Source organism: Papio anubis, chromosome 17, assembly GCF_008728515.1.
Source record: "Papio anubis isolate 15944 chromosome 17, Panubis1.0, whole genome shotgun sequence".
NCBI classification, from domain to species: Eukaryota; Metazoa; Chordata; class Mammalia; order Primates; family Cercopithecidae; genus Papio; species Papio anubis.
In genome coordinates, this window is record NC_044992.1 from 37,457,612 (window position 1) to 37,471,951 (window position 14,340).

At 39.4% G+C, this 14,340-nt stretch overlaps 1 long non-coding RNA gene across 2 annotated transcripts in view; it reads left to right on the forward strand.

Annotated features, from left to right (window-relative positions):
- Positions 1-398: 398 nt before the first annotated feature.
- LOC103878774 overlaps positions 399-14,340 on the forward strand; it is a 47,841-nt gene continuing 33,899 nt past the window's right edge. For both annotated transcript variants that reach the window (XR_639100.4, XR_004179427.1), the window contains exon 1: positions 399-591. This is a non-coding gene — a long non-coding RNA (uncharacterized LOC103878774). The remainder of the gene's footprint in view (positions 592-14,340) is intronic.

Sequence of the window (14,340 nt, forward strand, 5' to 3'; positions counted from 1 at the left end):
TTTCCTCCTGAATATTTCTTTTTATGGCATTCACTATTTAAATGCATTTATCCACTCCAGGCTGGATGAGAGAGCAAGATCCTGTCTCAAAAAAAAAAAAAAAATGCATTTATCCCAAGCTACTTTTTTCATTTATATTTGTGGTCATAAACTAATGTATGGTTAAGTGTCAGCAATCACGTGGAGGGTTTGTAGACAAGTAATTGCATAGTGGTGATAAAACCTCTATTTCATAGAGAATGTATGGAAGGGGTTGGTATAGATAATTGTTATGTCCACTGTAGATCTAACACCCTGTTATGCACCATCATCTTCAGGATAAAGTACAGGCTGCTTCATGCTCTGGTGCCTCCACACATGGATCCTGGGCCCTAGTCATGGATAGCCATTTACAGCTTCCCAAACTCACTGGACTCTCTCCCTTCTCTGTGCCTTTAAATATGATGTTCACTCTGCTCAGTTCACCCTTTTCATCTTTCTCCAGATTATTGCCACCTGTAAGGCTTGGGTCAAGCATTCATTCTGTGAGGAAGCCTCCATGCCCTGAGTGGATGCGTTGAGTCTGTCTCCTCTGTGGTCCTGGCACACACAGTAAGTGCTTTGCCCTATCAGAGTACTTGGTCCGCAGATGTCACTGCCCAGTACTCACTGGCTCTCTCCACTCCGGTCTTTGACTATGAACACCTTGAAGACAGGTGAATTTTTAATACCATGGGAAGTTGCTCATGTTATAATGCTTTTTCATTTTAATTTTGAAATAATATAAAGACCTCTTATATATTCTCCACAGAGATTCCTTATTCACATTTTACTTCATGTACCTTATAATTTATATTCTCTTTTCCCCTCTATGTGCACACACATGTACACACACCCCACTTGAGAGCAAGTTGCACACATAATGCCCCATGGCTTTGTAATACTTCCGTATGAGAAGAAGGAGGAGGAGGAGGAGGAGGAGGAGAGGAGGAGGAGGAGGAGGAGGAAGAGGAAGAGGAAGAGGAAAATAATAGTGGCCAGGTGGCTATAATTCCAGCACTTTGGGAGAATGAGGTGGGCGGATCATTTGAGCCCAGGAGTTCTAGACCAGCCTCGGCAATGAAGCAAGACCTCATCTCTACAAAAAATACAAAAATTATCCTGGCCTGGTGGCACGTGCCTGTATCCCAGCTACTCAGGAGGCTGAGGTGGCAGGATGGCTTGGGCCCAGGAGGTCAAGGCTGCAGTGAGCTGTGATCGTACCACTGCACTCAGCCTGGGTGACAGAGCGAGACCCCATCTCAACAAACAAACAAACAATCTTTCATACAGCCAAAGTATCACCAAAATCTAGAAATTAATATTAGTACAATAATACCATCTAATCCACAGACCCCCTTCAATTTTTGCCTATTGTTCCAATAATGTCTGCATAGGTCCAGGAGCTAATCCAAGACAACATTTATTAGTTAGGTCTCTTTACTTTCCTTTGCTGTGGAATAATTCTTCAGTTTTCCCCTGACTTTTATGATGTTAACACCCTTGAAGACCAGAGATTACTTTAAAGAATACTCCTCAGCTTATATTTTTCTGATGTTGCAATGTAGAGTTTTTTAAAGACATGTAAAAGAATACATAGTGTATTCCATCTACATAAAGTTTAAAAGCAGATGAAAGGAATACATACTTTCAGAAGTTACTATACTGGTTACCTTGGAGAAAAGGAAGAGCTCAAGGGGACTTCAAGGGTGCTAGAAAGTTGTATTTCTCCTGTGTGATGCTTATACAAGTGTTTTCTTTGTGATGATTCACTGATTGGCATATTTATATTTGGTACATTTTTGTGCATGTGTTACACATTATGATAATAGCTTTTTAAAAAATAGTAAAAATTAAATTTCTCTTCTCGTTATAAATTAACTCACATTTTCTCTTTGAGATTGGGAATGCATCAGACTTGCCCTCTACAACCTCTTTCCAATAATTCACTAAACAACTTAATAAGGCGAGAAAAAGAAATAAAAGTTACACAATTATAAAGGAAGAAACAAAATCATCATTTGTCAGATGAGGTGATTTCAGCTCTTTGACATTGGTTGAGAATTGTGTTATGACCCAGGATATGGTCAAGTTTTGTAACTACTTCATGTGTATTTGAAAAAAAAAGTGTATTTTACAATTGTTGAGTAGGATAACAATTAGGTCACATTTATAAATGTGTTGTTCACATTGTCCGTACCTTTTTTGATTATTTTTGTCTGCTTATACTGCAAAATATGATGAAAAACTCTTAGTAAGATATTGAAATAATAACATAAGCGTGTATATTACTTGGTTCACATAAATGTATAATTACCACAGCTACCTGGCAAATTAAACCATTTTTTATTATCAAGTTTCTCTTTTATTTATTTGTGACAATTTTGGCCTTCAGGTGTATCTTTTTCTGTTAATTTAGTGATACTACCTTTCTTTTAGTTTTTCTTTGCACTGTATATCTCTCAAAATTCATTTGCTTTTTATATCCTTTTACAATATTTTCATGTTGAGATGACTCTTGTTCACAAGAGTCACAGTTATAGCTGTTGAGATGACTCTTTTGAACAAGAGTCACGGTTATAGTTGACCTTTGTTGAATTATAAAGTCTGACAATCTTTGCCTACAATGGAAGCATTTAGTCCAGTTACGTTTAATCAATAGCTGATCTATTTGGCTTGAATCTATCATTTTAATGTGAGCTTTCTACTTATGTCAACCAATGTATGTATATATTTCTTGTTTCTTGTCTTCTTCTTCTTTTTTTTTTTATAGAAACTGGGTCTTGCTATGTTGCCCGGGCTGGTCTTGAACTCCTGGGCTCAAGCAATCCTCCCAACTCAGCCTCTTAAAGTGCTGGGTTTACAGGCATGAGCCACTGTGCCCAGCCTCTTGTCTTATTTTATGTTAGTTGAATTTTCTGGTTTTTAACTTTTACTAACTTTATGGTGGTGGATCGAGAGATTACAACATTCATCCATTACCCATTAAAGACTAATGCTACTTGGTAGTTTTTACCCTCTTTATGTAAAGTGCAAGGACTTTAGAATATCTGAAGTCTACCCTCCTTTTGACTTATATGCTATTGTTGCTGCCTATCAATAAGTTTAGAGATATTTAAAACACTATGAGATGTAATCACTATTGCTTTTTATAGCCAATATTCATTGCATTCTAATTGCATTCTAATTGCATATTTATTCTTTTTATTTGATTTTTATCCTTCCCTTCGTCTTTAAGCTTCCATTTGGAGTAATTTTTTTTTCTAAGAAACTTCCTTTAACATGGATCTCTTGAATTCTCTTGACTTTTGTTGTCTAAAAAAGATTTTCATTTTATCTTCGTTCTTAAAAGCTATTATTGCCAGACATAGAAATCTAAGTTAGCCACGTTTTTGTTGTTGTTTTCCCTAGTACTTTGTAGGAGTAATTCTATTGTTTTTTGTCTCTTATTTCTGTTGAGCTGGTAAGCAGTGTTTTTTTTCTGTCCGCTTTTTTTTTTTTTTTTTTGAGACAGAGTCTCGCTGTGTCTCCCAGGCTGGAGTGCAGTGGCGCGATCTCGGCTCACTGCAAGCTCCGCCTCCCGGATTCACGCCATTCTCCTGCCTCAGCCTCCCGAGTAGCTGGGATTACAGGCGCCCGCCACTACGCCCGGCTAGTTTTTTGTATTTTTAGTGGAGACGGGATTTCACCATGTTAGCCAGGATAGTCTCGATCTCCTGACCTCGTGACCCGCCCACCTCAGCCTCCCAAAGTGCTGGGATTACAGGCTTGAGCCACCGTGCCCAGCCTCTGTCCACTTTTAATATTTTATTTTTGTCTTTGTTTATTAGAAGTTTTACTATGATGTGACTAGATGTGGCTTTCTTTGTATTTATCCTACTTGGGGTTTGTAAGCACTCTTGAATTTATGGCTTAATATATTACATCAATTTGGGTAAGAATTCAGTCAATGTATATTCAAATATTTCTTCTAATTCATTATTTCCCTCTGTATATTCTGAGACTCAAATTATACAATACCCCTTCTCATTGTACTTCATATGCCCTTTAGTCTCTTCTGTATTTTTATTCTTTTGTTCCTTCTTGCATAATTCTGGATGTTTTCTTCCATTTCCCTATTTTAAGTTGTGCCTAACTGCTGTTAAACACATTCATGGAGTTCTTAATTTTGGTTGTATCTTTTAGCTCCAAAATATCCCCTTTCCTGTGGTTTCCAATTATCTGCCAAAATCTTGAATCTCGTCTTTTATCTCCTTTATAAGAATTGCTAAAGTTTGTGACTAATAATTCCAATATCTAGAACTCTCTTTTTGCTGTTTTCTCTTGATTCTTGCCTTGCCGTCTCATGTGCTTGGTTTCTTTTGACCACGTGCTGGATGTGGTACTATGAAAATTAAGAAAAAAGAAAAAGAGAATTTGTGTTTGCTTATGGAAGATAAGTAGGGGCACTAGAAACTTTGAGTTATATTGATCCAGTTTCTGGGACTGAAATGATTTTAACCTTGTCTTCAGTTTCTGCAAGGGTTAATCTTCTTCCACTTTACCCTTACTCATAGGATGTTGAGCCTTTAAAGTTCCAAAGATTTATCAGTACCCCTTTGGTAGGCTCTGGACTCCTACTTTTGTCTCTTTAACACTAATGAATCTGTTAAAATTTCTGTTCAGTAACTCATACTCTTATTCACCCCTTCTAGAATCAGCAGATACCCTAAGGGTAAATAGGCCCAAATGTTTAACTTACCTCTATTGGTTTCCACCTTCTTTCAGATTTCAGTCTTACAATTTCTCATCGCCTTTTCAGCTTTCCAATGACTTTAGGCAGATTTTTTTTTTTTTTTAAGTCTAGACTTTCTAATTGTCTTCAGTGAGAGTGTTGTTTTCAACTACTTAGTCCACCATTTCAGATGCTATTTAATTATCTTAAAAATTAAATTTCCCTTTCTCTCTGCTTCTTATGGGAACCGAGGAGAAGGATGCAGTCCAGGCTTGGGTTGTGAATTTTAAGGTGAAAATAACATGTTCCAGGGCCTGAATGAGATTGCAGCAAAAGAATTCTGACAGCACTCCAAAGGGAAGGTGAAATTTGAGTAGGAAAAATTCAGGACTACTGCTTTATCCTCTCATTATATCATAGGCGACTCTGTTTTTCCTATAACAGAATACAATTTAATTTAAGATTTATTTAAAAAATTTGTACCTATAATCACAACTACATTCTAAGAAGGTTGATAATTGACAGCGTGAAGACTTTTTCAAACCTGCTAAGCACCTTGGTAGTTCTGAATACTCAAGAAGGGTAGAAAAACTAGATAATTCTGCAAAATAGCAGAAGAATTTCGAGTCTTATATGACAATCATCGATGAAGGAGCTGAGAAGAAACAAAGGTGAAAGGTTAAGAAACATAGGTTGCTCGTGTGATAGAGTAAGGTTACGAGTTTAGTAAAGTGAACCTGCATCTGTCTCCTCCTCCATTCCCCCAAATGTTAGTGAATTGAAGTATACTCAGCTTTTCTAGCAGAAAGTAAAAAATGGATTGTTTTGTGTCAGTTGACATGATGTAGGATGAAGGCTTGGAATAGAAACCTAAAAGGGATTTTGACTTCTATAGGCCATATGGAGCAGGTGCTATCCACCATGACCTCTGAGATACACCTGAAATGGTGTTTTCTCTTGTCTCAAGTCTCTTCGTGGGAAACTCCCCTCAGTGTAAACCTGAGCCAAACCTAAGTTTCTCTGTGATGTGGGAGGCTCTCTGTCATACCACATTACTGTTCCCACACTGGTAATAGTGAGATGTTACAGCTTAAAATGACAGAAAGCATGGTGGTCTCAGAGTTCTGAAACCAGCCTTTTGATTCTGATTCTGTCTCAAATGGTTGGAGAGTTGGTCGCCTTACCTGTAAAGTCTCCATTTCCTCATCTCTAAATTGTAATTCTTTTAGACTGGTGGTTTGCAATTATTTTCTGGGGATTCCTTTGTTCAAGCAAGGTCTTAAATACATACATACAGCAAGTAAAAAGAACTCAGGTTGAAGTAGAGTGGTGAACAGGGACAGAAATCTCATCCAACCTCAAACTCCCTCAGAAGGCTTCATAGAGTATGGTTTGATGACCAGTGGACTTAAAAGTTCCTATAGTTCTTTTAGTTCTAGCTTTCTCCTTATGCAAAGAAGAACAAATGCCATCTTTCAGTCATCCCCAAACAGTAGCTATTTAAGAAAATATTACTAATTTTTCCTTATGGAGGTGGGAGAAAGAGAATGGAAGAAAGCTCACATTTACGAAGGTCTTATCATGTGCCAGACATAGAGCCAGGCACCTCCTTAACCTTCATAATGACTCTGTTGAGTTGGTTTTTTGCCCAAAGGAGGAGGCACAGGCAACTCATCAGAGATGAGTATTTAGCTCAAGGTAACATAGCTAGTATGTGACAGGGCTTCATTTTAAGCTCAGCTCTTTCTCACTCCACCACCGGACAGGGAGGTTGTGGGTAGAAAGTGGGCACCTTAGTAAATGAGATATCAGTCTGAGTCAAGGAAAATGCCGTGGAATATTGTGTGGTATAGATATATACAGTTGACTCTTGAATGATGCTAGGGTTAGGGGTGCCAATCTGCCCCCCACTCCCGCTGCAGTCAGATATCTACATATAACTTTTGACTCTCCTGAAGCTTAATTACTAACAGCCTACTGTTGACTGGATGCCTTACTGATAACATAAAGTTGATTAACATATATTTTGTATGTGACATATAGTATATACTGTATTCTTACTACAAAATAAGCTAGAGAAAAGACAACATTAAGAAAATCATAAGAGAAAATACATTTACTACTCATTAAGTGGAACTGGATCATAATAAAGATCTTCATCTTCATTATCTTCATCTTGAATACAGAGAGGAGGAGGAGGAGGAAGAGGAGGGGTCGGTCTTGCTATCTCATGGGTAGCAGAAGTGGGAGAAAATCCATGTATATGTGAACCCATGCAGTTCAAATTCATATTGTTCAAGGACCAACTGTATATAGCTTTTTGCCTTCAGATTTGAACTCATTTTTGTTTAGTTTTATATAGGGGAGTCTAATGACATGCCTGCAGCCCGAGGATGTGCTTTCCTTCAGTTCATGGTCTAAGCTCTTCTTTGCTTAGTTACCTATACTCATAGGTCTAGTCTGAAGCTTGACAAGAAGCTGTTAATTAGGCCCCCTTCTTTTTTTTTTTTTCAGTGCTCTAGGAATCAATATGAGACATTCTTTTATTTCCGAAATGCTATCATGCATTTCCACTTTTCCCCAAGAGTATTAGAGAAAATAGTCCCAGTGGTAGTAACTCTTGCCATGAATTAAATGTGCAAGATGTTGAACATTTTCCTGAGGGAAGAAAAAAATTATATGTAGCTTTGATTTCATTATGATTATACTGATGATTGGTTTTGGTTTTGGGCAGTGTGGAAAGGGCTAGACGGATGTAAAATACCAGATCTACATTAATAACAATCACAATAATAATGTTAAGAAAGCACCATTTAGTGTGATTTTATATGTCAACTTGACTGGGGCACAGAGTGCCCAGATATCCTACTAAACATTTCTGGGTGTGTCTGTGAGGGTATTTCTGGGTGAGATTAACATTTGATTGGATAGAATGAGTAAAACAGATTTTCCTCCCCAGTATAGGTTAAGCCTTATCCTCCATTGAAGGCCTGGATAGAATAAAAGGCTAAGAAAGGTTTCCTTCTCTCTGTTTTTGAGCTGGAACATTGGTCTTCTCCTGCACTTGAACTGGATCTCCTAAGCTGTCCTGGTTCATAGGTCTTCAGGCTCATACTGGAACTATACCACTAGTTCTTTGGAGTCTACTGGAGCTTGCAGATGGCAGAACATGGCAACTCACAGCCTCTATAATCACGTGAACCAATTCCTTACAATAAATCTCCTTATATGTATAAAACAAATATCTATGTATCTCCTATTGGTTCTCTGGAGAATTCTAATACAATAAGTGATTGCAGTATAGCAGGCACTGCACTTAAGTGCTACACATAACTTATTTAATGTAATCTTTCACAATCTTATGAGTGAGATGTCTTCGATATTTGCATTCTGCAGATGAGGCCTACAGCAGGTAAGTAACTTTATTAAGGCCATATAGCTTGGATGGGGGACATTCACATAACCACTTGCCATGTGGTTTTGAGTTGTTCAACGAATTTATCTGAATTTATGTGTTAAATGGGGACAGTAATGCCCATGCTGAAGAACTGTCAGGATTAAATGAGATGATAGGTGTAAAGTACTTGGAACGGGGTGGGGTGCATGGTAGGGACTCAGAAATAGTAGCTTTTGCTACTTTATTTCTTATTTGTGTTAACAAAATTTAGAGGCTTTGCAGCTTGTGGAATAGATCTCATTCCTCTAACATGATATATCACTAACATCTGAATTTGATCATTTGTTCATCTCCATTAAGCTCCAATGATATTTCACGTTATCCTCGGGAAAAATGTGATTACTGTGACATTTAAAATTCTGCACAACCGAGGGAGAGAGAGGAGGCACACATTTGAAAACAAGAGGAAATCCTGGTTAGACTGTCATTAGACAACTCCACGTTGCCATAATTTAGGGAGTGGAACAGCTGCAAAGGTCACCAGGAGGTGCTTTGTTTCCCAAAAGGTGTTTGGTATTTACTTTCACTCAGGCATGTTCCTTCTGCTCTGATAACCATTGTCATCTTCCATTACAATAAAAGATGTCAGAGGGATTTTTACAGGCATATGGCTTTGATTTAGTTTTCCCCTCTGCGGTCATAAGAGAGTTTGAGAAATGAAAACAAAACAAAGCTCCACTCAGTCATTCATCAATTGCTATTTACTGGACAGCAATCCTGTGCCACACAGCCAGGAGGGCAGAATCTGTATTTCGAAAGTGATGGAATGAACAACCTCCTTTCAAAGTGCTGGCTCTGGTGTGCTTCCTTCTCCATTTCCTCTCCAGTCTTTGCAAAATGAGTCAGAGGACTACATAGATTTCCTTGGGAAATTAACAATATCAGCCACATTTTCTTTTCATCACATTATTTGGAATTACGACTGGGCTTTCTGGTTGCCAGAGCCTGTTCATGTCCCTTCACTGCTTGCAATAATCCAGTGAGGCAGGCAAGACAGGCCTGATTATTGCTGTTGAACAGGTGAGGGCGCTAGACTTAGGGAGGTTGAGACACCTGGCCAGGGTGTCACAGCCAGAGAAGGGGCCAGTCTGAAAATTTCCTCCACTCTTGTTCCTTGCTCAGCTGTCCTCTACACCTGGGAGTTTTTAAAAACAAATCTTATTATGACATTGCCCTGTGTTTCAGTCAGGGTTCTCCAGAGAAACAGAATCAGTATCTTCATACGTATTGCTAGAGGTACAGAGATAAGAGGGGATTTATTATGGGAATTGGTTTGTGTGATGACGGAGGCTGAGCAGTTCCAGGATACGCCTCTGTAAGCTGGAGAACCAGGAAAGCAGGGGTGTAATTTGGTCCCAGTCTGATGTCCTGAGAACTAGTGGGGACCAATGATGACACTCTCTTCTAAGGCCTGAGAACTAAGGGTGGAGGTGGGGATAGGGTGAGGGTGGGGCTGGTGGAAGGCCCAATCTGAGTCTCAAGGCCCCCAAACCAGGGCCTATGATGTCTGAGGGCAGAAGAATGATGTCCCATCTCAAGAAGAGGGAGAGAGGATTCTCCTTTCCTCTGCCTTTGGTCTGTTCAAGCCCTCAGTGGATTGGATGATATTTACCCACATTGCAGATCTTCCTTTGGTCTACTGATTCAAATGCTAATCTTTTTCAGAAACACCCTCACAGACACACCTAGAAATAAATGTTTTACCAGCTATCTGGGTATCCCTCAACACAGTAAAACTGACACATAAAACTAACGGTCACACCCTACTTAAGATCTTTTGTGCCTCACCCTTACTCTTAGGGTAACGTCCAGATTTCTTAACATAGCTTATGAGGCCTTTTGGCATCTGAGCCCTGCTTACTTCTCCAGACTTATTTCAGGCTATTCCTATTGTCCCCACCCGGTTGCCCACCTGAAGATGTGCTCTGGTTACACAGTTACACTCTGTGTAACTCTGTGTAACACTCCACAGCATCACTCTGTCTCATCGCCCTGCCATTACTCAGGGGGCTCTCTCACCTTTCCTCTTCTCCACATGCCTCATCAATATCTACTAATCATTTACATTTCTGTTGAGGCATGACTTCCTCCAAGAAGCCCTTGCAGACCGCTCTTTCCTGAGTTACATGCTTCCACTATGTGCGTCTGTCACACCTACTTCCTCCCCGTGCTGAGTTTGCCTACTTCTCTGCTTCTCTTGACTGGCTGTAAGCTCTGTGAGAGTAAGAACTGCGTGGATCTCATCCATGGGCAGCATCTGTGCCCCTAGAAGGTGGGCGATAATTACCCATCAAAGAATGAATGGTTTGTTTACTCACCCATACTCATCTTTCTCAGATAGCAGACCTCCTCCTGCATATGCGTCAAGAATCACTGGATTACTCTTGTGCCAGTTATTCCCCACCTGCCCCTCAGTTCCATCTGTGATCTTGTCTGTGCCTCAGGAAGAAGTAGAGCCCTATAGATTGCCTCCTCTGAGTTATCCCGCTGAATGCTTCTGGGTTGGCTTCCTTCTAGCAATGGGAAGCTCTCAAAGGAGAAGGGAGGATGGGAGATTGGGATGGCTCCATCCCTTTCTGTCCTTCTTGCTTTGACACTATGTTCCAATACTAGCTGCATCCCTCTGCAACTACAGCTCTGGCAGGGTGCCTGATCCTCTACAGTCTCATTCTCAGTGGTTTCCAGTGACATTATGTTCTCCTTTGTCCCCCAACTCTAAAAGCAGAGACATGGCTTCCAGCCTACTGCTACTTTTTGGGTGCTTCACCATCACTTGCCTGTTGTTTGACCCCTCACCACGTATCTATGAGCAGCACCTTCATTTGGACCATCTGTGACGGATCCTATTTCCCGCAGGGTTTCTGACTGATAAACTCCTCTGCTTGGTGCAGTAAGAGAATGATTTTCAAATAGCCTGGGCTGGTTTCTGTCAACTTTAGATTCTTGAAGTTAATTCTCAAGACAGCTCCAGATTGCTGCCTTATTATACAGACATAGACAAAAATTTCCAGAAGGCTTGCAATAAAATTTCCACTCTCTGCTTAATTTTCAGCATTTCTGCTATGAGCATCAGCAGGTGTCTTTAGATTTCAAAAATCACACTGTTCCAAGTAGATTTGGTATCTATACATCTATATAATTCAGTGGTATAGAGGTCTCTCCCCATGCTTAGGAACTACTCTGCAGTGTTCTCAAATTTCCTCCTAGTTCATTCTGACTTGTCATTTGACTCCCCTAATGGTTCTCTTATGAAGGCCACATCCGCACTCAAAAAATGTTTGTTGGAATGTAGGGACATTAGTGTGAAAGGAGTTGCAGATGCCATGTTTTTAAGGATCAGTGTTTCCCTTTAAAATTCTTTGATCTTATAAATGAAACGTTTTAATAGATTAAAAGTTGCATTCTCTAAGAGGAATATAGGAGTGGAGAGATTTGTGATAGGTAGATATCTGGGATTTACTATAACTTGGAGAAGGCAGAGACATTCTCAGATCTGAAAACCCTGGCTTAGAAACCCAAATCAGATCACTCTGTGGTCTAGGCCAACCTAAACAGAGCCTGAGGTGCAGGAAAATTGTATGTGTGCAACTGGTATATAGGTGAAATATGGAAAAGTTGGATTTAGACAAGAAAATATTTGAAAATCACATATCTGACAAAGGACTTGTATCCAGTATAAAGAACTCTTAAAACCCAGCAGCAAGAAAACAACCCAGTTTAAAAAATGGGCAAAATATCTGAACAGAAATTTCACCAAAGAGGATAAATAGATGAAAAAGAAACAGATGAAATGTTGTTCAACATCTTTAGCCATGAGAAGAATGCAAATTTAAACCATGATGAAATACCACTATTTCATAAACCATGATATTTCATCATAAAACCATGATGAAATAACCATGAGAATGGTTAAAATAAAAAATACTGACAGTACCAAGTGCTGACAAGGGCATGGAGCAACTGGAACTCTCATACACAGCTGATGGGAATATTAAATGAACAGCCATTCTAGAAAACAGCTTGGAAGTTTCTTGAAAAGACAAGCAGGCAGAATAACACTCTCCCCTACAAATGCTCATACCCTAATTTCCAGATCACATGAAGATGTTACCTTTAAAAGCAAAGGGGATTTTGCAGATGTGATTAAGAGTATGAACTTTGAACTCGTGAAATTATCCTGAATTTTATCAGGGTGGACCCAATCTAAGCAAGAATCCTTAGAAGCAGATAACCTTTCATGGTTGGGTCAGAGAGAGAGATATGATAATGGAAGAAAGGTCAGAGAGGATGAGAGAAGGGTTAGAAAGAGATGTATATGAAGGGACTGGACTTGACTGTCCATTGCTGGCTGTGCAGGTGGAGAAAGGGGGTCAAAAGGCAAGTTCCATGACCTCAAGGAACTGAACCTAAATGGATTCTCTCTGAGGGCCTCCAGAAAGAAATACAATCCTGCTGATAATTTGAATTTAGGCCAGTAAGACCTTTCTGACCTACAAAACTGTAAGATAATAAATTTGTAACGCTTAAGTCACTAAGTTTGTGTAATTTTTAAGGGCAGCAATAGAAAACAAATATATCACAAAATCTGGAAATCCTACTTGTGGGTATTTCATCTAGAGAAATGAACAGTTATGTTCACAGAAAAACCAATATGTGGATGTTGATAGCAGCTTTTTTCATAATCACCAAAGCCTAGAAACAACCCAAATGACTTTCAGTGGGTGAATGGCTAAACAAATTGTGGTATATCCATGTAATGAAATATAACCCAGTAATAAAAACAAACTACTGATGCACACAACAATCTGGATGAATCTCAAAGGCATTATGCTGGGTGAAAGAAGCCCGTCTCAGAAGGTTACGTAATACATGATTATTTATATTATATTTTCGAAAAGGCAAAACTACAGTTACGGAGAATAGAACAGTAATTGCCAGGAGTTGGGGTGGGGAAGGGTGTGTTATAAAAGCATAGCAGGAGAGCACTTGAAATGATAAAACTGTTCTGTATCTTGATTATAGTGGTGGTCAAATAACTAGACATGTGTTACAAATTCATAGAACTCTGCACTCCCCCAAAAGTCACTTTTTTTCTGTATTAAAAAATAATAAACTTAAACTATAACAACTCAATGACAAAACAAGGCAAAACAATGAAACAAATCTCATTGCTGACACAGCTGTCTGGGAATTTCCAGTCCCAGAGAATGAATGTATCACATACATGGTTGGGGAAGGAGACACAGTTACTTCTCTTTCCTTTGTGCCCTGGAAGCCCCTCAACATCTTTCTAGAAGTAGAAGGTGCTCCAGCAGGGGTGAGACTTACCTAAGTCTTTTCCTTTTCCAGTAAAAGGAGGAGCTGGCATAGATAACCTCTACAGTTCTTCACAGCAGGTAACTAGGACTCAGCTCAGTCCTTGTGTAGGTGCAGGGTGACCACCTGTCCTGGCTTGCCCAGAGCTGAGAGAGTTCCCAGGATTTGGGACCTCCAGTTTAAAAATCAGGAGTCAGTTACTCTAACATGACTCAGGGAAGTCACATAACTTATCTGAGGCTTAGTTTTTTTCTCACATGCAAAATAGAAATAATGCTTGCCCTATCTCACCAAGTTATTATGACATGCAAACTTTAAACTGTAACTTCTATGTAAATGTGAGTTGGTGGGATTATTACTAACTTTTAAAAGAAACTGGACTTAGGGACAGTCTAAAAATTTGGAAAAATAAAAGTAGTATTAAAGGAAGTTATGCAGTTGGAATATGTGTGTGTATCTGACTGCAGCATTGTTCAGTTTGCAGCTTCAGTTTTGAGGCTATAAGAATATATGCATCCAAGAAAGTAACTTTTGATTTTTGTAATCTGCTGAAGTTTTAGTTACCTGGATTCCAGGACAGGCTATGGCAGTGAACCTTGGCTACACACTGAAATCACCTAGAATCCTTAAAACACAGGGGCCAGGGTCCTATTCTCAGAGAGTCAGGTTTAATGGGTCTGGGGTTTGGCTAGGCTTTGTAAATTTTAAAATCTCTCCAGGTGATTCTAATGTGCTACGAAGGGCCTCTTAATATGCCAGACCTGGTCATCACCCAAATGGGCTTGCACCTTGAAGATGGTGCCACTTGGAAGTTTGTTCTTACTACTATCCCAGA